General features: G+C 34.8%; 2 long non-coding RNA genes across 2 annotated transcripts in view; one reads left to right on the forward strand and one right to left on the reverse strand.

Moving 5' to 3' along the window:
- LOC135274016 (uncharacterized) overlaps positions 1–23152 on the reverse strand; it is a 692063-nt gene that overhangs the window by 164940 nt on the left and 503971 nt on the right. The gene's annotated exons all lie outside the window — the stretch shown is intronic.
- Positions 1–23152, forward strand: part of LOC105720440 (uncharacterized) — a 77845-nt gene that overhangs the window by 20204 nt on the left and 34489 nt on the right. Inside the window, exon 3 of the long non-coding RNA XR_001108143.2 lies at positions 6678–6769. This is a non-coding gene — a long non-coding RNA (uncharacterized LOC105720440). The remainder of the gene's footprint in view (positions 1–6677; positions 6770–23152) is intronic.

A 23152-nucleotide genomic window follows, 5' to 3' on the forward strand; every position in this document is an offset into this window, starting at 1 on the left:
ACCATTTTAATTTAAAACTGCATTTTAATTGCACTATAGGTAACCATAATGAGCCTGAGTTTGGCAAAGCCAGAAGGATTGGTCCTCAAGGAGATGAAAGAAAGAGATCCAACACTCTGAGGAAAAGACCATTCAACCACAGGGCACCTCAAAATGACTATTTTCATTCTAGCTTTAGTGCATGTAAAAGAAAATACTTCTTTCAACTGCTATACTGTATAGCTGCAAGTGGTTTCCAACTCAAGGTATTATGTTTGCCTTGACCCAAGTGAATTCCAAGGAATACAAGTTCTGCAAGATGTCAAGTACACATTCCAAAAATAATAATATCTATATTCAAGTAACTTTGGAAAAAAATCTGTGTTAAAATAAGTTAACTATGTTTCTTTACTGTGGAAACATAAAAATAAAGCTTTTTATCATTTGTCAATGTAAAATGTGATTTTCCAGAGGCTACACTTACCCTGTGCTTTCCAAATCATTTGATTATGAAATCAAACTTTGTTTCCACAGAGCCTCTCACAGAACTTAAGCTCACAGAACATACATTTGATGGGAAACACTGTTCCAGTGAATAAGAAAGAGAGAAAATACCAAGGAAGTATTTTTTTACATCAAGGAGAGAAAAGTATCATTTCTTTCAATGATTGAGGGAAAATACAACCAAGAAATTGTAATTGGTAAAGGGAGAATGCTTTTAGAAAAACTTTATAAAACCGTATTTAAAATTTCTTCCATTAAACACCCAGATCTTGGTTTCTCCAATAAGATGAAGCAGGGCTCCATGGAGAAATGGATAATTCTAGGGCATGGCCAAGAAAAATACAAGATGACCTGGGCACATCTTATAATGACAGAAAATAGGAAGTGTTAAAAAATTAAAAACACATCAAGTTGAATGATGAAGAATAAAAAAAAGAGAGACAACAACAACAAAAATTAAAAACACAATAATAGATGCATGTCAAAGGGATATTAGAGACCACTGAAAGAACTTCCAATGGCCAAAGCCAGAAAAATTCAACCAACAAAAGAAGTACATTAATATTATCTTCCATGGAACTGTACAGAGTTAGGTAACAATCTACAACCTAGAAAATGGGATATAATGGTTGAGTGGAGTAGGACTTTGCACAGGACAACTAATACAGAGTTCAACTCAGGTCACTCAGAAAGGGTTGTTTTCATCTCCAAGAACCTCGTCTCTCCTCATCCAACCCTTAATACCCCAAAAAAAAAAAAAAGAATTAATAACAAATCTCATCCTTCAAACCATAACCCAGAAGGGTAGACAAACTGGTCCATGATAAGGGCATCAAAGATAATATACCACCCTGTAGCAGAATAAATAAAAAAAGAGAGAGAGCTATGCCAGGCGTGGTGGCTCACGCCTGTAATCCCGGCCCTTTGGGAGGCGGAGGCAGGTGGATTACCTGAGGTCGGGAGTTCGAGACCAGACTGACCAACATGAAGAAACCCCGTCTCTACTAAAAATAAAAAATTACCCAGGTATGGTGGCTCACACCTGTAATCCCAGCTATTCAGGAGGCTGAGGCGGGAGAATCACTTGAACCTGGGAGGCGGATGTTGTGGTGAGCTGAGATCGCACCATTGCACTCCAGTCTGGGCAACGAGTGAAACTCTGTCCCAAAAGAAAAAAAAAGCTTTGCTGATTAGCTGATTAATTATGACCAAGAAGAAATTAGATTGCAATAGTGCTAATATACTAAAGAAAAAGGAAAAAAGAGGGAGGAAGGAAAGGGAAAAGGGAGGAAGCAGGGGTAAAAGAAAGAAAGTAATGTATTATGAATGTGCTCAACCAAGACCCAGCCTGGAAGGAAAAATAACCCAAGAAACTAAAGGAAATTCCTCATGAATGCCTTATGTCATAGAATATCTTAGTTAGGATCTAAGAGTTCCAAGGCAATAAGATAAAGCAACAGAAAGGACTAGACTTGGAAGCTGCAGACTAAAGGAAGCAATTTAAGAACCACTGCAAATGAACAATCCACACATATCATTACAGAACTAATGTATTAGCTAGAGCCTTTAAGGGGCAAAATAGACTTATCTGGCTTTCGAGTTAATGGCTTGTGATAACCACAGTAAATAAAGAAGAAAAAAAGAAAATAAAGAAACAATGACAGATTTGAGGGCAAAAGCAATAGAATGTAAAGATAATTGTGATTTGAAGTAGAAAACTCAACAAATTGAACTGAAAACGCACTTAAAGATATGGTACAGAATATCTTCATGGGTGAAATCTTCAGATTTAACAAAAGTTGACAAAGAGAAATCAACAGCCAAAAATATACATATTGGTTAAGTAAGTCAATTTCAAAGATAAAGAATTATCCAGGGCACCAGAAGGAATAAAACGTGTTTTCTACAGGGAGCAAAAGCAGTCTGGTCTAAGAAATTTTTCCGAATTTTATTCCCAGACTATAATGGAACAAAGTCTATATATTCCAAGAGAAAGTATGAAACAAAAGTATTATACCTAGCCTAGTTGTCATTTAAGATACTAATGTAGTAAATATGACATGAACAGCAATGTCCATTACAAAGTAGGAATAGAAGGAAGAAATTGTAAGAGTCCACCCCTTCATCTTCCAAGTAGACTAATTGGTCCATCCTTACTAAGTATAGTGACAGATTTTTAAAAGCTCTATACTTTGGTATTCTTCCTTAATCTTAGAAGATTTTTTAAAATTTATTTTTTGACAAACAAAAATATTTTACATGTACAACTTGTTTTGAATGTGCATCTATTGTGAAATGGCTAAATTGAGCCAATTAACATGAATTAAGGAAACATTTATTTTAAGGTTAATAATTCTTTCAGTTTCACTTGTTCTTTCTTCTATTAGAGTCAAGTAAAATTAAATGTAATACATTTTATCTTTAAAAAAGTATGTATTCTATCATCCAATTCTTAAATAATTGTATCTGGCTCACTTTCTCTTTTCCTCTGTTTATACACATAGAGATTGGAAAATGTTTCCCAAATGGAACACTGGTGTATAAACAGAGGGAAACAGTGTGGTGGGATTTTGGGTGAGTTATCCCTTCTTTGTGTCTGTTTAAATTGTTGGATTTATTTTTAAAATAACAGGCATCATTTTATTTTTTTAAAAAAAAGTTGCTATATTTAAAAACTACAGCTACATGAAGAAAAAAATCAGAATTATACTGTTTTCTTTTTTCTTATACCTTTGAAATAAAAAAAAAAAAAAAAACAGTGAAATGAGCACAGGAAAAGGCTGTTTGTGGTGTGGTTTGAGATTAAAAGAGTGTTTCATCTTCAGAGGAGGGGTTTGCCCATTGGTGAGATTTGGTTCTCTGTTTGAGGAAGTTCCACAATGAAGTACTCTCTGTTTAAATAAGCAACAATTAAAACCACCATAAAGCCGTTTTATGCCAAAAACTAAAATCAGCTTCCTGAGAGACCATGATCAAACACAACAAAAGGTTCTACACCACACCTAGAAGTCACCTAGAAAAAAGAAATTAAAAGTTAGAATTCTGAGATTAAAAAGCAAAACAGTGAAAAGTAAGCAATAGTTGATAATGGGCAAGTTCAAAAGTAAACTGTACTTAAAGTTATCAAGAACCGGCAGAGAAATTTATTATAGGGAAATTTGTAATTTTTATTAAGAATTCCAGTAAGCCCCAGATTTCTGGGTAATGTGAATCACTGGGAAGGGATTTGCTATTTTCAAGCCAAAATTTGATTTTTTAAATGATGTAATAAGGTCAATAGATCATAAGTCTCCATTATCTTACCTTTCATTGAACCATTTAATGACTTTGAAATGTATGAATTAGGCTGTGTCGAGGATTGAACAAAGATTACTATGACTTGGCTCCTTTTTTTTTTTTCATTTAACAATATCTGTGCACTATTTTCATAATTCTCATTTTCTCTTTACTTCTCAACAATACCCCTCGTAGAATAATTTCCGTTCTCTTCACATATAGTAGAGAATTTTAGGATCTATCCAGTTCTTTATGGAAGACATGAAGATGATTGCTTAAAGTCTCCTTTTAACAATCTGGGAATGACTATTAGAGTTTACATCTAACAAAATTGAACAAAATCTCTGCTAATGGAAGGGCACTTTCAGGACTAACACTAATTATTCCCAGATCAATCCCTAGATATTTTGTGCAAAAGTTATTACCTGGTCAAATAAATTTAGGGAAAAAAATCCATTCCATATCCTTCCCTTGATGGGCCCTAAAGCAGTATAGAATATTAAAGATTTTGAGAAAGTCTCAAGAACGACACAGCTATGGATTTGTTTGGTCTACACTTATTTTACCTGAGACCTCTTTCCCAGCTCCTATTTTCCACAACAGCTGAAAACACTTTGGAATTTCACCTAGAATTTTGTGTTTTCATGTTGTTATCTTTGCCGTAATAACTTTTTATTTACCTCTCTGTATTTTCTATTCTTGATGAATGGCTTAGATTTAATATTCTGCCTTTCAAAGGGAATAATTTTCTATGTTTGCCTATGCTCTTTGGACTCACTGATAGACTTTTTGTTCCATCAGGGGCTTTCTGCTTTACTTCATACTCTGTCTGAACCAATGCTCTTCTCCTATGCAAATTATTAAATAGTTTTTCTAATTTCATATAGTTTTGTCTCCTTTTACAGACATAACATTATTTGAATTGCAATGATCAAATCACAATCCTCTCTTAAGTTCCAACTCAACATGAGATCTCTTCTTATGATGTTAATACAACACATTTCTTCCCTTTAAGTCACTAAGGCCTCTCTAACAATTTTGATTTAATCAATTCATTCAGTAAATTTAAAAAATAGTAATATTCTGCAATGTACCAGATATTCCTTTACCACCTAAATATTTGTGAAGCATTTGACACATTGCCATCACTATGCAAGGTTTTGGAGATACCATGATGAAAAAAACCCAAACATATAAGGTTTCATGTCATTACTGTCTAACACTAGAAAGAGAAAGTAATTATAAATGGGTAAAGTATAATAAAAGAGAAGTATAGAGAGTTACAGGGCTATATAATGAGTGAATCTATGCTAGTCTGAAGGACCACAGACTTCCCATAATGTTTAAATTGAAAGAGTAGTTCATTAAACAAGTATTTATTAAGTATCTACTGTGGCACCATGCTATAATTGGAAATGAAACATTAAACAAAAGACATATTTCTGCCCTTGTGAAGATTGAAGTTTCATTGGAATGACAGAGGACATAAACAAATAAATTTTAAGTCGTCAACTCTAAGAAGCAATAGGTAGTGAATAAACAAAACATAAGGACCACAGGACCTGCCGGGGTGGGTTCCAGGGAGTACGCTCTAAAGAACAAACTCCAAGCTGAGAACTTAAGAATAAGAACCTTAACATATATGGATTTAGAGAAAGTGAGTTTCTGGCAATAGAAGTGTCAAGGGCAAAGCCCCTGCAGCAGAGAAGAGCTAGGCGTGAGTACACTGGCATCATCAGTCAGGTGAGCAAGTGACAAGAGAGTTCCATTAGATGAAGTTGGACTGGTTGTGCCCCTATGCAAATCATGGTAAGACTGAATGTTTTACTCCAATTAGAAAACTATTGCTAGGTTTTAAGAGGAGTGGCATAATATGATTCAGATTTTAATAAAGCCATTTTGATTTCTGCCTGAAGAATGTATAGGAAGAAGTGAAGAGCAGAACTGGGAGCCAAAAGCAGAACTGGGAGACCAGTATGGATGATGTGAAAAATACAAGAGGGAAAGATCACAGTGAAGGAATTGGAGAAAAGAAAAATGACAGTCCAAGGCTCCTGCTTTAGTAACATGGTAGATGGTGGTGTCATTAGCTGAACTAAAAAAGACTGGGGGTATCAGGTTTCTGGCAGAGAAAAATACAACAAAAAACTTTAGAACATGTTAAGTTTGAGATGTCTCTGACACATCCAAGCACAGATATCATGTAAGATATTGTATTTACCACTCTGGCTCTTAGAAGAGCCTCATCTGGTATTTTAAGTCAGAAAACTGTTGACCACTTGAGGCCAGGAGTTTGAGACCAGCCTGGCCAACATGGCAAAACCCTGTCTCTACAAAAAATACAAAAATTAGCTGGGCATGTTGTTGCATGGCTGTAATCTTGACTACTTGGTGGCTGAGACACAAGAATCGCTTGAATCCGTGAGACAGAGCTTGCAGTGAGCTGAGATTGCATGCACCACTGCACTCCAGCCTGAGTGATAGAGCAAGACTGTGTAAAAACAAAAACAAAACAAACAAACAAAAATATCTGATGAAATCACCTATAGAGAGAGCTATAGACAGACCATAACAAGAGAAGACAATGGAGCCAAGGACTCAGTCCTGAGAAAATCCAACCAGCAGATTTTGGGTAGCAAAGAAAGAATCAGAAAAGCGAGTCAGTTAATAAGGTAGGAAGAAAATGGAGTCTATTTCTGCAAGAACAAAGTGTTAGAATATAATTGAATTACATGTCTGATTAAATATTGCTGAACAGTCATGATAAGGATTGAAAAATTTCTATTTGATTTTGTCACATGAAGGCTTTTGCTTATCATGACCTGGGCACATATCTGAGAAAATTGATGTGAATAGCTTAGGTAAAAAGGGCATGAGAACATCCCAATCAAGGAAAATAATGTATGTGACTTCCCTAGATGGAAAAGGAAGAGGCCAAGGCACCAGAGATCCTGTATGAGTGAATTATGGGTACAGAAGAGAGTGATAGAAGAGGAGGCTAACACTGGAGGTAAGAGATTTTTAAAAATATGGAGATATAAATATCAATATGGTATGTCTTATCAATATACATAATATTTTCACAAAAAATTAAAACTTTACTATGTAAAACTGGGGAGATAGAATTAAGTAGAATATTTTAGAGAGAATATATAACAGGCACAAAAGCCCAGTGCTAAGGAGTAGTATGGTACCCTTAGAGCACTGAAGTACTTAGGCTGACGTGGAGCATGTTGTGGAGTAGTGAGAGGAAATATTCTACAGGGTAGCTGGGGATCAGTCAGTCTGAGGGACTGTAGGTGCCCTGTTAGGTTTGAGCTTATTCTATAGACAGTGGTAAGACACTGAAGAACTCTAAGCAGCTGAATGACATAACGTGATTTATAATGATTAATATTTTGAAAGATAATTCTAGTAACAATGTGGGAGATAATTTGGAGTTGGGGGTTGGGGGAATAAGACTTGAAGCTGGGAGCCCAATAAGAGGACTATTGGAATACCATGTATAGGCAAGAAATGTTGACTGCCTGAACTAAGATGATGGCTGTAGAAATAAAGAAGGAAAACACAAATTCTCAAAATTTTAAAGAAGTGGAAATGAAAAAAATTAATAATATTTGGAGGTAAGGGACTGTGAAAAGAAACTTTCAAGGTAGTTCCCAGGTCTTAGGCTTGGGTGATCAGATGGATCTTGATGCCATCACACAAAATGGGAAATGAGTATATCAAACATCAAATAAAGACAATGAAGATTTCCATGAGGACAAAAATTTCCTTAGTATATGAAGTAATACAAAAGGTGGAAATATGGAAGCTTGGAGTCTGAAAGTAAGTTATTAGAATTTGGGATTTTAAGGTAGGAATTTTTCTAAATAATGAAATGGATCAAGATTTCTTGTAGAAGAATAAAAAGGTAGAAACATCAAATAGAGCCAGATAACTGATTAGAATTTTTAAAAGTCACATGGCCAATTGTTCTGAATATATGTTCAAGATGGTTGGCAATATGACTGGAAGCTTTTTAGAGGATATAGATAGAAACAGAATGAGTTACAATGTTCACAGCATCTTTAAGATACAAATCAAATAGTTATTCATCAGAAGCCCAGCTTTCCAACATTCTACGACATAAAAAAAGTTTATCCTGTGAATTCTCTAAAGAGGACACTGACTTTGGTTTTAAAAGTGAGGCGTGCTTCCTCTGACAGTCATGTCAAGTGCCTGTTACTACTTAGACCCATGGGATAAACATGGCACATCTCTGTGGAATTGGAATTTATTCGAAAATTTAGATAAAAATTATAATCATTTATTTGTAATAAAATCAACACATATGTATGTAGTAGCAGAAAATAATTGGTGAGCTTTTATGACAAAATATGGGCCTATTATTAATTTCTACCCTTACAGTTGTATTCCAAAACTGAGAGATACCACTATATCCTCCTTCATCTTTTGAAGGTTATAGAGACTCTGTGCTTTTCTAATTTTTCCATTAATTTAAACACTAGATAGATAAGATCCTAATAGTAATAACTGTTATGAAGCATATATAGATTTTGTTCTCGTTGGAGGCTGGTGGTTCAATGTTAATGAAAGTAACACATTGGGGGCCAAAACAATGCAGAATACTACTCAGTTCTCTCTTGTTCTAACTTGAACCAAGGACAAATTCTATCATGGGTTACAATGCATATATTTCACATAGTCTTTCAAAAGTGTTATTTATTTTAACACAATTTTTAAATAAGATTGGGCAACAGAGAGTTCAAGGTTATATTATTTGACAAGTATCTGGAGTGTAATTATATTATATTGCCAGTTAAGAGTTGGTTTATATGAATTGATGATCAAAATTTTAGGTAGAAACTTAGGCTAACAGAACCTAACTCATAAAAAATATGTGCCTGAAAAGACTCTTCAAGGACATGAGCTGAGGCATAACAGAAAGCTCACTTGAGTGTAAATGATTCCATGAGCAGAGACAAGACAGAAAAAGAAATTTCTTCCTCCTAAAAGAAATTTGCATCCGTTACAACTTACAAACAGATGGATAACCAAATCTCCAAAGGATATATCAAGAACATGGCCATGATAATTCTAAAATAGAAAAATAAATTTAAGTAACTGCTACTAAACACCTGCTATAGACATGGGAACAAAAAACGTTTGAAAATTGTTTACATTTAAATAAGTAAACTGATTGCACAATGTATCTGTAGATAATGAGCAAGATGGCTTATTTAACACCATATTTCTAAAACCTGGCTTTGCCTTAGCATCACTTGAGAATATTGTCTAAATCATAGATCCTCAGGCTACACCTCACACATCTACTAACTGAGGATCACCCAGGAGACTGTATGCCTAACAGGCTTTCCAAATAACTCCTGTGCATCCAGACTTAGGGAGCTCTGCAAGCCTGTTCACTATGAAGCAGATGGAGGCTAGATGTTCATTACCAAAAATAATTACCCTCTTCATGCAACAGTTGTGGTTTAGCTATTCTGACATTATGTAGACAGCACTGCTAAAATACTTATAATTTGTGACAATAAAACAATGTTCCCAGCACACATGAGGTTGATTGTTTCCCTGGTCTCTTTACTTGGAGAGTCAGCAGGTGCCTGCATCAAGCTCACACAAAAGAAGTATTGAGTTATTAAAGAACTAGTTGAAGAAAAGGGAAGTCAATACACAACCCTATTTTATCTGCTGGAAATTATTATCTGACTCACTACTGTTTCTAAGTGCAAGTGACATCAAAAGCTGCTGGCCTATACTGAATTCATTTAGTTAGACCTATAACTGATTCATGGACTTGGAGTCAAAGGCCATGAAACGATCAATAAAAGCTACACACAACCCTGTGTTGCATCTGACAAATTTCTCCCAGAGTTGATAAAAACAACAACAGTGCCTAAATCATTCATCCACCTCTCTAATAAAATATAGGCTTAAGTAGCTTCAGCTTAATAATTTATCGAGAAGGACAATCTTGCAAGCTTAAAAAAATCTAAAATTTCAGACTGTTAAGTTACCCACTGTTTTTGCTTGTTTTATTACAGAGGGTCTGACAGCAACCTTTATATTAAGAGGAAGCCATAACAGAGTCATTGTTTAATAGACCTGCAACAAATTTAAATATACTTACAAGACAGAACATTAATATGTTCTGCCATTTAGCTGTGGAAGCAAAGATATAGCTGACAGAAATCAGGAAAAATGAATGGAGAGGTGAGAAGCAGAGGGAACGTGATGGAACTAATAATATCAAAAAGGTAGAATGGGGGCATGGTCAACATGTTCTCTAAAGTTTGATAGAACAAGAAATAGAGTTTTAACATTACAAAAATAGACAGTAGACAAATGAAAACTAAATAATACCTTTTAAAATAAAGAGAAGTTTATTTTTTTCCTTTTATTTTTAGTTGAAACATTATAACTGTAGACATTTATGGGGTACAGAGTGCATTTTGATCCATGTATATAGTGTGTAATAAGATTAAGGCCATTAGCCTATCTATCACCTGGAACATTTATAATTTATTTGTGCTATAAACATTCAATTTTTGTTCTCGCTTTTTGAAAACATACATTTAATTATTTTTAACCGTTTTCACCCTACAGTGCTACAGAGCATTAGAACTTTTTCTTCCCACCTAGATGTAACTTTGTATCTGTTAGCCAACCTCTCCCCAGCTTCCTTTTCTCCCTACATTTCCCATTCTCTAATGACCGCAACTACACTTTCTACTTCTATGATTTTAAAAGTAGAGAAGAGTTCATTAAAATAAATCTTCAAGTTTCATAATGCTAAGTCAATAGATACAATCTTAAATTGATAAATTAATAAATTAAATTATAGCTCTAATATGTAAAAGCTTTCCAATAACTGGAATAAGAGTTAAAAATAGAAGATACTTTGGTTTTAATTTTATTTTTCTTGGAGGCAGGACAAGCAGCAGTGTGGAGTGGTGGACTGAGGGGGATGGGAGAGGGATGGCAGACAGTTATTCTGCATTAGAATTATCTTCCACACTGTGGGATCTGTTTAACCACATGCATGCACTACTTTGAAAAAAGAACTTAAAAGAAGGGGAAAAAGGGTCCTGAGAGCTGTAAAATTTAGAGTCAATCTTGGTTTATAAAGCTGGAAAAATTAGGCCAGATGAATATCAATTCAAAATCAAGTTTCAGTGATCTCTCACAAAATTCAGGAAACTGAGTCCTAATATCTTCCACTCAATCTGGAACTTCAATATTAAGATTTGTTCTTTGTTTTTAGTCTGATAAACTCAAGTATGGTCTCTTTGCAATTTCATTTTCTATGTTGCTTTTCTAATTGTTTTTTTTCTTTGATAATTGAAATTCTTTCTCTGAATAACAGAAAGGTGAAACTGATCATGATTGCTGGATTGCATGCATATAAGTTTATGCTTAGTTTTGTAATAAACCACCAAACTACGTCCTGAAGTGGCTGTACTATTTTGCATTTCTGCCAGCAGTGAATGAGGGTTCCTGTTGCTCCACCTCCTCACCAGCATTTAGTGTTGTTAGTATTCTGAATTTTGGCCATTCTAACAGGTGTGCAGTGGCATCTCATTGTTGATTTAATTTGCATGTCCTTGATGACATATGATTGAAGCATCTTTTCATATCCTTATTCGCAATGTGTATATCTTCTTTAGTGAGGTGTTTGTTAAGGTCTTTGCTCCATTTTTAAATGGGTTATTTGGGTTTTTTATTGTTGCATTTTGAGATATCTTTGCAGATTTTGGATAATATTCCTTTATCCAATGTTTGTTTTGCAAATATTTTCTTTCAGTCTGTGGTTTATCTTCTCCTTTTGTTGACATTGTCTTTCACAGAGCAGAGCCTTTTAATGTTAATGAAGTCCAGCTTATTAATTATTCCTTTCATGAATCATGACTTTGGTGTTGTATCTAAAAAGTGATTGCCGTTCCCAAGGCTATGTGGGTTTTTTTCCTGTATTATCTTCTAGAAGTTTTGTGTTTTACATTTAAGTCTATGACCCATTTTGAGTTAATTTTTGTGAAGGGCATAGAGTCTATGTTTAGACTCATTTTTTTGCGTGTGAATGTCCGGTTGTCCCAGCACTATATAAAAGATATCTCTGCTCCAACGTATTGCCTTTGTACCTTTGTCAAACATCAATTGACTGTATTTATGTGGGCCTATTTCTGGGCTCTTTATTCTGTTCTACTGATCTATTTGTCTTTCTTTTCACTAATACAAAGTGTGGTACTAGTACCTTTATTTAAGTACTGAAGTTGGCTAATGACAGTCAGAACTGCAGCTTTGTTCTTCAATATTATGTTGACTATTCTTCATCTTTTGCCTCTCCACATAAATTTCAGAATCCTTTGTTAATGTTCCAAAAATAACTTGCTGGTGATATGCTTTATTTTTAAGGTATTTCTAAGCTAAACTTTAAATGTCTGTGACTCTCACATTTTTACTATATAAAATTTTTTCCTCGAATTAAAAAAAGGTTGTTTTTGGGAGGATGCTATCAGCCAATGCTTTACAAACAAGCTGCAGACCATTGACTGGGAATGGTTTTGCTTTCTGTCCAAATAATTTAAAGCCTGTTAAAGTTGTGGTCCAGGGAAAGAGTAGTCATGGTGATTTTTCTCCATCCACTCCTACTCTGTGAATTATCTGAGAACTAGACTTTTTCTGTGCAGATATAAATGGGAGAGACAGTACGTTTCAGATTGTCAAACTACTGAAAATATAGCTATGGTAATCAAGAGAATAATTTAAGAAAGTGAGGTGGAGGTCAGGGTTTGTATAGAAAAATATTAGAAATAAGTGTTAATGCTGAGGGAAAGCAGTCAAAGAGGAGAGTTTTTCTCCCTGTCACAAAGCAAGGCGATGCCATTGTGTCCTGCTGCCATAGGCAGAGAGTCTGTGTAACCACAGGACTCTATTATTTTTTATTTTTATTTTTATTTTATTTTTTTATTTTTTTTAGAGAGAGAGAGAATAGGAAGGAGGAAAAAGGAAGAGAAAGCGAGAGAGAGAATGGGGAGGAGGGAGAAGGAAAAGAAAGAGGGAGAGAGAATGGGAGTATTGCTTTCTTGCCCAGGCTAGAATGCAATTTAGTAATGGGTATTGAAAACCTCTTTTATACTGATAATTATACTTAATGATGTAGTCAGGAAGGAATAAGGGAAGAAGATAACAAACAAACAGCCAACCAATATTTAATTTAAACCTATGAAATGCTATGCGATTACTGAGGAGTGGTTTACTTCCAATTATATAGTCACCTTTGGAATAGGTGTGAGGTGGTAATGTATGTTTTGTGTATTTGAAGTGAAGAGTTCTATAAATGTTTATTAAGTTTACTTGTTCCGGGTCTGAGTTCAAGTTCTGAATATCCTTGTTAATTTTCTATCTCGTTGATCTATAGAATCGTTAGCTCTTCTTGTTGCATTGATCCTTTTGCCATTATGTAATGTCATTCCTCGCCTCTTTTGATCTTTGTTGTTTTAAAGTCTACTTTATCAGAGGCGAGAATTGCATCTCCTGCTTTTTGTTTATTAGTTTATTTTTACTCTCTGTTTGATTGGTAAATCTTCCTCCTCTCTGAGTCTTTGTGTATTGTTGCATGTAAGATGGGCCTGGATGCAGCATACCGATGGGTTTTGGCTTTTTATCCAATTAAAATATATATAAGTTTAATAGCGGCGTTTGATGCTAGCTGGCTGTTTTGCCCATTAGTTGATGTAAATTTTTTATTGTGTTGAAGTTCTTTGCTTTTTGATATATTTTTGGAAAGGCTAATATTGGTTGTTCCTTTATATGTATAGTGCTTCTTTCAGAAGCTCTTGTAAAGCAGGCCTGGTGGTGGTGAACTCTCTAAGTACTTGTTTGTTCGCAAAAGATTTAATTTTTCCTTTGCACATAAAGCTTAGTTTGGCTGGATAGGAAATTCTGGGTTGAAAGTTCTTTTCTTTAAGGATGTTAAATATTGGTCCCCACTCTTTTCTGGCTTGTAGGGTTTCTGCTGAGAGATCTGCTGTAAGTCTGATAGGTTTCCCTTTATGGGTAACCTGACCTTTCTCTCTGGCTGCCCTTAGTATTTTCTCCTTCATTTCAACCCTAATAAATCTGGCGATTATGTGCCTTGGGGTTGGTCTTCTTGAAGAATATCTTTGTGGTGTTCTCTGTATTACCTGGAGTTGAATATTACCCTGCCTTGCCAGGTTGGGGAAATTTTCCTGAATGATATCCTGAAGAGTATTTTCCAACTTGGATTCATTCTCTTCATCACATTCAGGTACACCTATCAAACGTAAATTAGGTCTTTTCACATAGTCCCATATTTCCTGGAGACTTTGCTCATTCCTTTTCATCCTTTTTTCTGCATTCTTGTCTTCTCGTTTCATTTCACTGAGCTGGTCCTCGACTTCTGATATCCTTCCTTCTGCTTGATCAATTCGACTGTTTAAACTTGTGCATGCTTCGCGAAGTTCTCGTGTTGTGTTTTTCAGCTCCATCAATTCACTTATATTCTTCTCTAAATTGTCCATTCTCGTTAACAGTTCGTCAAACCTTTTTTCAAGGTTCTTAGTTTCTTTGCATTGGGTTAGAACAAGTTCTTTTAATTCACAGAAGTTTCTTATCACCCACGTTTTGAAACCTGCTGCTGTTATTGGAACACACGTGTAATCTATTAAGCCTTGTTCCGTTACTGATGAGGAATTGCAATCCCCTGTAGAGGGAGAGGCATTCTGATTTTGAGTATTCTCTACCTTTTTACGCTGGTTTCTTCCCTTCATTATATATTTGTCCGTCTGTCGTCTTTATAATTACCGACTTTCTAACTGGGTCTCTGAAGTCCAACTTGTTGATTCCCTGCGCCGAAATCTGAGCAATCCACTGAGCCGGCCAAAACAGCGGTGTTAAGATTGATGGTGCTTTTCTGCCCGGAATCTCCGGACTCTGCACCAAGAACTGGCATGCTAAGGCACCAGCAAAACCGCCATGCCGGCCACAAGAGTCGCCCTGGCGACCCGTGGAGCTCCTCCACTGGGAACCTCCTGGTCCGTGAGCAACTAATATTCGTCTGAAAGTGTGGCGTCCTCTCGTTCTTTGCGCTTTCACTGGGAGGTACGTGCCCAAGCTGCTAATCATCAGCCATCTTGGATCTCTCTCTATTTTTTAAGTTGGAAAGTACCTTACTCTCGGACAGCTTTACTAATTTAACATGTAGCAAAGTCCATATAAAACATTTCCAAAATCTTTATTTTTTTCATGACTAGTCAAATCTATAAACCTGTGTTTTGTATCTCACATAAAACATTTTCTTCCTCAAATATTTCCTGTCTTTGTTCTTCAGAAATTATAGTGAGGGGGTTTGATGAGACATTATATTTTTCCTGTATCAAGGAATTAATTTTATGCATGAAGTGGCTGTGCAATATCCCAGCAGGGCAGGTCATCACTAATAGTGCAGCTCTGAGTCCTGGAGCAGTGGAGAACGGCAAGGGACTCACTGAAGCTTTCTGGCTTGGGATTGTTGCCTTTTAAACAGAGACAGAGAGTGAAGATTCTGAGCCTACTAGTGTCATTCATCCTTAAGCTTTCCACTTGTTGGTGGAATGTTCAATAGGGAACTGAGTAGGCATGGGAGTGAACCTGGGTTACCATACTTGTGCATTTTACACTTATATGGTAAAAATGTCTTTGTTGTCTCCTTAGAAAGAAATAAAATTGGCAGAGACAGATGGAAACTTCACCTTCTTTCTCTGAAGAGGCAAATTAATAAAATTAAAATGAGCATTATGCTTACATTGACTGACTTACTAATTAGTCTTGCCTTGATGAAATCATGAGTGTATTTAAAATATAGATAAATACCTATAGAGATTTAATATTAAACAGAAAAAAACACCTGGGTGGGTAAAAGTGGGAAGGAAAATGATCCTCGCTAGATTTTTAAGGAAGAGTGAGATTTCCATTTGAGAACACAGATATCACTTAATTTAATAAAGCTATATCTGTGTAAACTAATACTTACTAAAATAGAAATATGAAACAAAAAGCCCTAATCACAGGACGATAATTAAATTGATCACTTGATATGAACTAACATAAAATGTTTTTAAAAGAAATGCTACCTTTATTAAAGCAAAGGCAATTTACTGATCGGGAAAATAAAGCCCCACTTATTACTATAAAAGTAAAGATAACATTTTAATAAATGAACAATGAAGTAGTTAATAGGGGAAGTGAATTCTAGCTTCTTAAAGGGGTTCCTTAAAGGGTAGCTTATATAAAAATTCAATTTTATTTCAAGTGTCAGAAATTTGCTGGTATATATAAATGAAATATGTGAAGCCTTCTTCCTTTGCACAAGTGAATGCTTATATCATTTCTTAAAATGTACTAAAGTATAAAATATGAGCTTTAAAACATCAAAGTTAGGAAACTTGATTGGCTTTAGAACTTTTTGAGATTTCTTCATTTTCTATGCTAAACCAGATACCTGCATCTAGATCCTTAATCCCATCAACATCTAGATATTTTTAGTCATTTACAGTTGAAATTCATTTATTAATTACCTAACTCTAGAATAGATATTTTGTTTAACATAAGTGTATTCTAATATGCCTAATATTGCCTGAGGAAATGCAATAGAACTTTAGATTAAAACTAAAACAAAAGCAAGACAAAACAAAACTGAAATGTGATCCTATCTTATGCAAATACACTTAGGAACACATTTCCAATTCAGCTTAACTGTCTCCCATTAAGAAACATTAAACTGCCTTCATGAATTCCTTAAAAAAAAGGATATTTATATAGTTAGATTATATCTTTGATGTGTACATAAAAGAAGTTACTTCACTTTAAATGATGACCATAAATCTATTTTTAACATACAAGCATGTTGCAATAAGATTTTTCTTTATTATCCATTTAGTAAGTAATAGAATTGTCTAATACATTTGGGTTTATATATTTGTTTTTCTACTTATGAAGACTAAAGGTATCAATGTCAATGGTTAAATGAGCTTGCTGCAGAAAATCAATTTGTAGGTACATCAAATAAGTAAAATATTGTTTACCAAAGTAGTGTGATTGTGAATATAATTCTTTCTAATAAGCCACTGGAAGGATTTTCTTCCTCTCTTAAGGTTTTAATTTATTATTATTTCACAGCAGGGGTGGAGATGTTCCCAATCCATTTACCCTCTTCTTTTTCACAATATCCCAAATGAAATGGTTATAAGACAGAACTCAATGCGATTTCCCATAATAGTTTTCCAGAAGGAAGTAAATATATCTTAAATTTATGGCAAAAATGAAGGTTCTATCTGCCACAAATATACTAGTCAAGCCATTTATGTGACACTGCCTTCTTCCATTGTACATTCCAGGTCACTGAAAACAGGACAGAAGGCTCTGAGCTGTGTGCTCTGTTTGGTGGAACAATTTTGTTTACATGTACCAATGCCCCATTTGCAGAGAACCACAACATAATCAGTGCAAAATACATAAAAGATAGATTTGTTTTGCATCCTGGCTTAAAAACAATAATTCCAAGACCTCTCAATTTCAAAAGTTTAATTTGTTTGATAAAATGCTGAGAATTGTATTGCTTAATGGTCTTTATCATGTTTAATAACCATGATGGATAGAATTCAAGTGATGCCTTCTCTTTATTTAATAGAAGTGTTACATATAATTCTATTATTAATCTATATAGTAATGGTACCTGATTCAATAATGATGAGCTACTTGTAATAATTTCATGAAGTTTATATTCTTGAAAAAAGGGTTAAAATATGATTTACTTTTAGAAAGCATCATTAGAAAATAGGAGTTTAAAGAAGAAACATTATCTGGTTGAACTGTCTCATGTAAATGAGAATAATATCATTCCAAAAGAGAAATGAATTCATTCAAGTGCATGCAGGTAGCTGTATCAAAAGCTGTCTAATTCTGTAACCAGTGTTGTTTCTATCACACTGCATTGCCTGCCTTGTACAAGTTAGTTGGCAGACAACAAAATGCAATGTTCACTTTCCTGGAGCTCTAATCTCCATCCTGAAGTAACATTTTTATGCAATCTGATATTTTGAAAAAGAATGAGGTAGTAAATTGGGCCAGCTTAAGTTAAATGTGCAGTTTTCTATATGGTACATTTTGAAAATCATTGAAGGAATTCATAGTCCAAAAATTTATTTTTTATGTCTGTTGTGGTATATGAATGTATCATCATTATTGTCACTTTAAAGATTAAGGCATTATCAAGAAAGGGTCTAGTTAATATACAAATTTGTTTAGTCCTCATTGCATAACCTACCTGGGAATGTCATACCCAGATAAGACGCATTACATAGTGTAAAGAGTGCAGGAGAAAAATTCTGGTAGTGTCCATGGTGCTTAAACACAGGTTGATAGCTGCAGTCAGGAGAGAAAGAGAGGGAGGAAGGAAAGGTCGTAATTCAGTCAATAGAATAAGGCTTTGGGTACCTACCCAAGGTGGGTTGGCATCAAAAAGAAGTCACAGGATGTTGCGTTAAAACCATCTACCTTACCACTTTGCCCAGATCTTTCAATACCCTTACGCCTATTTTTAAATTTATTTTCCTGGAAGCTGGTGTCCTTCAAATTGTGTTTAAAGTCATCTGACCCCTACTATATTGAGGGATAGATTTTAGTCCAAATTTTTTGATATGTAACCATTCTCAACTTGCTAGTTTTGTAAAGATTTAAAATTCAAAATCTTGGGACTGAAACATTTTTCTTTAGAGTCATGATTCCTTATTATATGTGTTTTTGGTAAACTATTTTTAAGATGACTCCAAATTTAAGGTCTCATCTATAAGCCTATCTTTCTCTCCCACATCCTGGTTTCCATTAACACTTCCCTAAAAGGCCAGACTGTAATATGGATGCTGTCACATGGATATGGTAAAGGCGAGGTTGTCATCTTTTGTTCCAAAGGTATTAAGAAAGGACAGCAAAAAAGGAAAAAGATACAAGGAGTAGTATACACGGCTTATATGAAGAAAGAGGACAGGAGTTTGGTTTTCCTGGACTGCTCTTGGCTTGTGTTGAGGGCACAGAAGGGCTCCGCTCTTTCTAAAGGAATAGCAGAAATCCGCTGCAGTGTGAAGCAGCAGATCTACCATGGGGCTTGCTAAGTCAAGGGCAGGATGGAGGACATGGCAGAGACACTGTGGGTGCAAAGTAATGATGAGAACCAAGTCAGGACAAGGAAGGCCATACCAGATATGTATACTGATCTGCAGGTTCAGTATGAGGACCAATAGTTTAATCAGAGCACAGGCAGATGAGGAACATCCTCACTGTCCAGGAAAATGAGGATCCTGTAGAGATTGTCTTTGCATGCTGCTGCAGCCCCATACTCCTTGTAGATGAATGAGTACAAAGAAATAGAAGCTAGAAGCTTGTACAATTATGTGAATGAAACACAGTGAAACAATTAAGGAGACCCCTTAAATGATTATTTGGAAGTAATTGTAAACTAAGTTGGCCTACGTGTATTTTGTTTTCATTTTCTTTCTCCAGATCATTTATAGGAGTGGGGTATGAGTGATTTTGTGACCCTGCCATATATACACACAGTCAGATTGACTGTAGATTCTATCCCTATTATTTAATAAAGAGAAGTAGTTATTACACTAATTTGTATCTTGTGGCTGCTCAATGCAACCCTGGACTGACTGTATTTCTAAGAAAAGTAAAGGAATAGAGATAAAATATATTTAATTAATTCTACCTATTCAAATTGCTCTTATTTATATAAACTTTAAGATAGGCATTTGGGGGCATATTCTAAATAGAATCCCTATGGATCGGGATTCTCAAACTTTTAGTTCACAGTACCCTTAGAGTTTCTGTAATTTTTTAAAAACAAATCCTCAAAACCAAACAAAACAAACAAAATGACAATTTAAATAAATAATTTAATCTTCTTTCGTTAAGTAATTAGAAACAACAGCCTATTACATTGTTATGCCCTAATAAAATCACTGTTATTTGGACAAGAATAAACAGAAATTTAAATATATATATTTTTATTTTATCCTTAAATAACAATAGTAACTAATAGGAAGTGTATGCCCGTTGAGTACTGCACAATTTTTCAAACCATGCCATTATATTGGGCTTGGCCAGCCCCCAACTTTTCCCAATCCACATTGATTTTTGCAGAGTAATTGCTTTTTATCAAAGCCACAGCAATTGATGAAGGTTCAGCTTTTCAAGGATATGATGATGTCAATTATGGAATTTAGTGCATTCGAATGTAGAAATTGTGACTACGTCAAGCTAGTATTTCTTTTTATTTTTTTATTTTACTTTAAGTTCTGGGGTACATGTGCAAATCTTGCAGGATTGTTACATAGGTATGCACATTGCCATGGTGGTTTGCTGCCTTCATCCCCCTGTCACCTACATTAGATATTTCTCCTAATGTTATCCCTCCCCAATCTCCCTACCCCCTGCTATCCCTCCCCTAGTTCCCCACCCCCCAACAGACCCCAGTGTGTGATGTTCCCCTCCCTGTGTCCATGGGTTCTCACTGTTCAACACCCACTTATGAGTGAGAACATGTGGTGTTTGGTTTTCTGTTCTTGTATCAGTTTGCTGAGAATGGTGGTTTCCAGATTCATCCATGTCCCTGCAAAGGACATGAACTCATCCTTTTTTAAGGCTGCATAGTATTCCATGGTGTACATGTGCCACATTTGCTTTATCCAGTCTATCTTTGATGGGCATTTGGGTTGGTTCCAGGTCTTTACTATTTTAAAAGCCACAATGAACATATGTGTGCATGTGTCTTTATAACAGATCGATTTATAATCCGTTAGGTATATACCCAGTAATAGGATTGCTGGGTCAAATGGAATTTCTATTTCTAGATCCTTGAGGAATCGCCACACTGTCTTCCACAATGGTTAAACTAATTTACATTCCCACCAACAGTGTAAAAGCATTCCTATTTTTCCACATCCTCTCCAGCATCTGTTGTCTCCAGATTTTTTAATGATTGTCATTCTAACTGGCGTGAAATGGTATCATAGGCATAGACAAGGAAATTCATGACTAAGACACCAAAAGCAATGGCAACAAAAGCCAAAATTGACAAATGGGATCTAATTAAACCTAAGAGTGTCTGTACAGCAAAGAAACAATCATTAGAATGAACAGGTAACCAACAGAATGGTAAAAAAGTTTTTGCAAGTTGCCCATCTGACAAAGGCCTAATATCCAGAATCTACAAAGAACTAAAACAAATATACAAAAAAAAAAACTCCATTAAAAAGTGGGTGAAAGATATGAACAGACACTTTTCAAAAGAAGACATTTATGTGGCCAACAAACATATGAAAAAATGCTTATCATCACTGGTCATTAGAGAAATGCAGATAAAAACCTCATTGAGATACCATCTCACACTAGTAGTATTTCATATGATATCCAACAGATTTTGAGTATTACAGTGTTTCCCTCTCAAAGTTAATATGTCCTGCAATGTCCTGTCCCTGTGAGTTTGCTGTGATAGGTTTAGTGGTGGGTTTAGTATACCCTACCCACATGCACTAAAACCTGAAGGTACAGAAGCTATATTCTTTTAGCTATCCAATTCTTATAAATTGGATAGGAATGGGATTAATATTAGTTGCAACATCTTTAGAACAATGTTCAGCAATTAGTGAGTACCGATTATACTTTATTCTAATTACTATTTTTAAGTAAGACTGTCCCTTTTGGAAACAAGTATATTCTAGTGATCAAGTACAGTTTTAATTTTGCTTCATCACGTTTATTGAAAGGTGTTCCTCATTGCTCCTTATTTAATGGTCCCATAATACTTGCTTACGTCTCTGTTGCAGTGGTTATGTATAATTGCAATTTGCTTTTGTCTGACGCTACCTGCAAGCAGCCCAAGGGCAAAGAACACTCAGTCATTTGACATCACAAAGTATCACACTTTGAATAACATAAAAATATGTTTAATTAACATGTACTGAATGAATGATCAAATGCAGAATATTAATCTTCAGTGGTATTGAGCACTGAGTCATAAAGAACATGACATTTAATTTGTCAACAACTACTTGAAGTTGTAGAGGATTCTTTCTTGAAGATTTTTTAATCTTCGTATGACTAGGCCTGATTTATTAAGACTAGTCCATTGAAAGAGGCTTATACCCAAATAAATGATTTAAGCTTCTATATTTGTAGCATTTGATTTTTTCCAGACCTTTCCAGAAATCAATATGGTTGTCAGGGTGATCTTTATGTGGTCATGTCAAGCATTAGATCCTTACAAACCTGAGTATTAAGAATTTAATAAAATATAAACCAAGCTTCAGAGAATGTGAAAACCTGAATCAATTCTTTCTGAGGTAAAATATATACTTACTAGATGATCTGACTCAAAATAGTTTTTCCATGAAAATCAAGGAATTTAACTCAGGATTTTAATTCCAAGCATGATTTAAATTTAAATTTGTGAGACTTCCTCAGGCACTTTTAAGGAAAATGTCTTCAGTACTCAACTAAACTGAGTTTAACATAGTTGAGATAAATATTTTCTGGCTTATTGTTTAATAATAAAAATTGGAAACAATTAAAGAATATGAGGCTGTCCTATTTATTTAATCCTGAGTTGCAGAAAATCTGTATGAAAAGTAAACTAAAATAAAGTTATTGGGTTTTCTTGGCAAACAAATCTTTCACATTTCTGGAAAGGTTTTAGGTTTATCTTTGCATGTAAGTGGTGATACAGCAAAATGCCAAACTAAGCCAATTTGAATTTTCAAGTGAAATGATTGACTGTCTCATCTCCTATTACTGAGTTTGTTGTCATCAATTTTACCACTAAATTAATAACTCAATGAAGGGACATGGAGAAGAGACTTGTAGAAATTAGAGTTTGCTTCCTCACTCCCTAATTTTCTCTATGTATTCAAAAAGATTTATGTTGATAAAAAATATAAAGAAAATCAAGAAACAAAATTAATGGGAGTTAGAAAATAAATCTTCCCCACTAGAACAAAAGGTCAAGCTATAGATTAGAATTTAATACTATGTCCTTTGTTTATATCCCTAATAAGATCAGTAAGGTTCATTATTTATAGAATTCTTATTTTTCCTGGAAAGATCATTTTAATTACAAACCTTCGTGTATGAGTTTTTTTAGTGTTTTCTTTAATTGTCAACTGTGTCCAGAGAAGAGTAAATAACATCATCATCATGTTCATGTCATTGTTTCTGGACAACAGAAACTGCAAATTATACCATAGCAAATTGGTGTAGTTCTCTCTTTAGATTGCTAAGGATTGTCACTGTATCCTAGAAAATGAATAAAACA

This window comes from Aotus nancymaae, unplaced genomic scaffold (assembly GCF_030222135.1).
Source record: "Aotus nancymaae isolate 86718 unplaced genomic scaffold, 86718_ANA_hifiasm-v0.15.2.pri h1tg000002l, whole genome shotgun sequence".
Taxonomy (NCBI): domain Eukaryota; kingdom Metazoa; phylum Chordata; class Mammalia; order Primates; family Aotidae; genus Aotus; species Aotus nancymaae.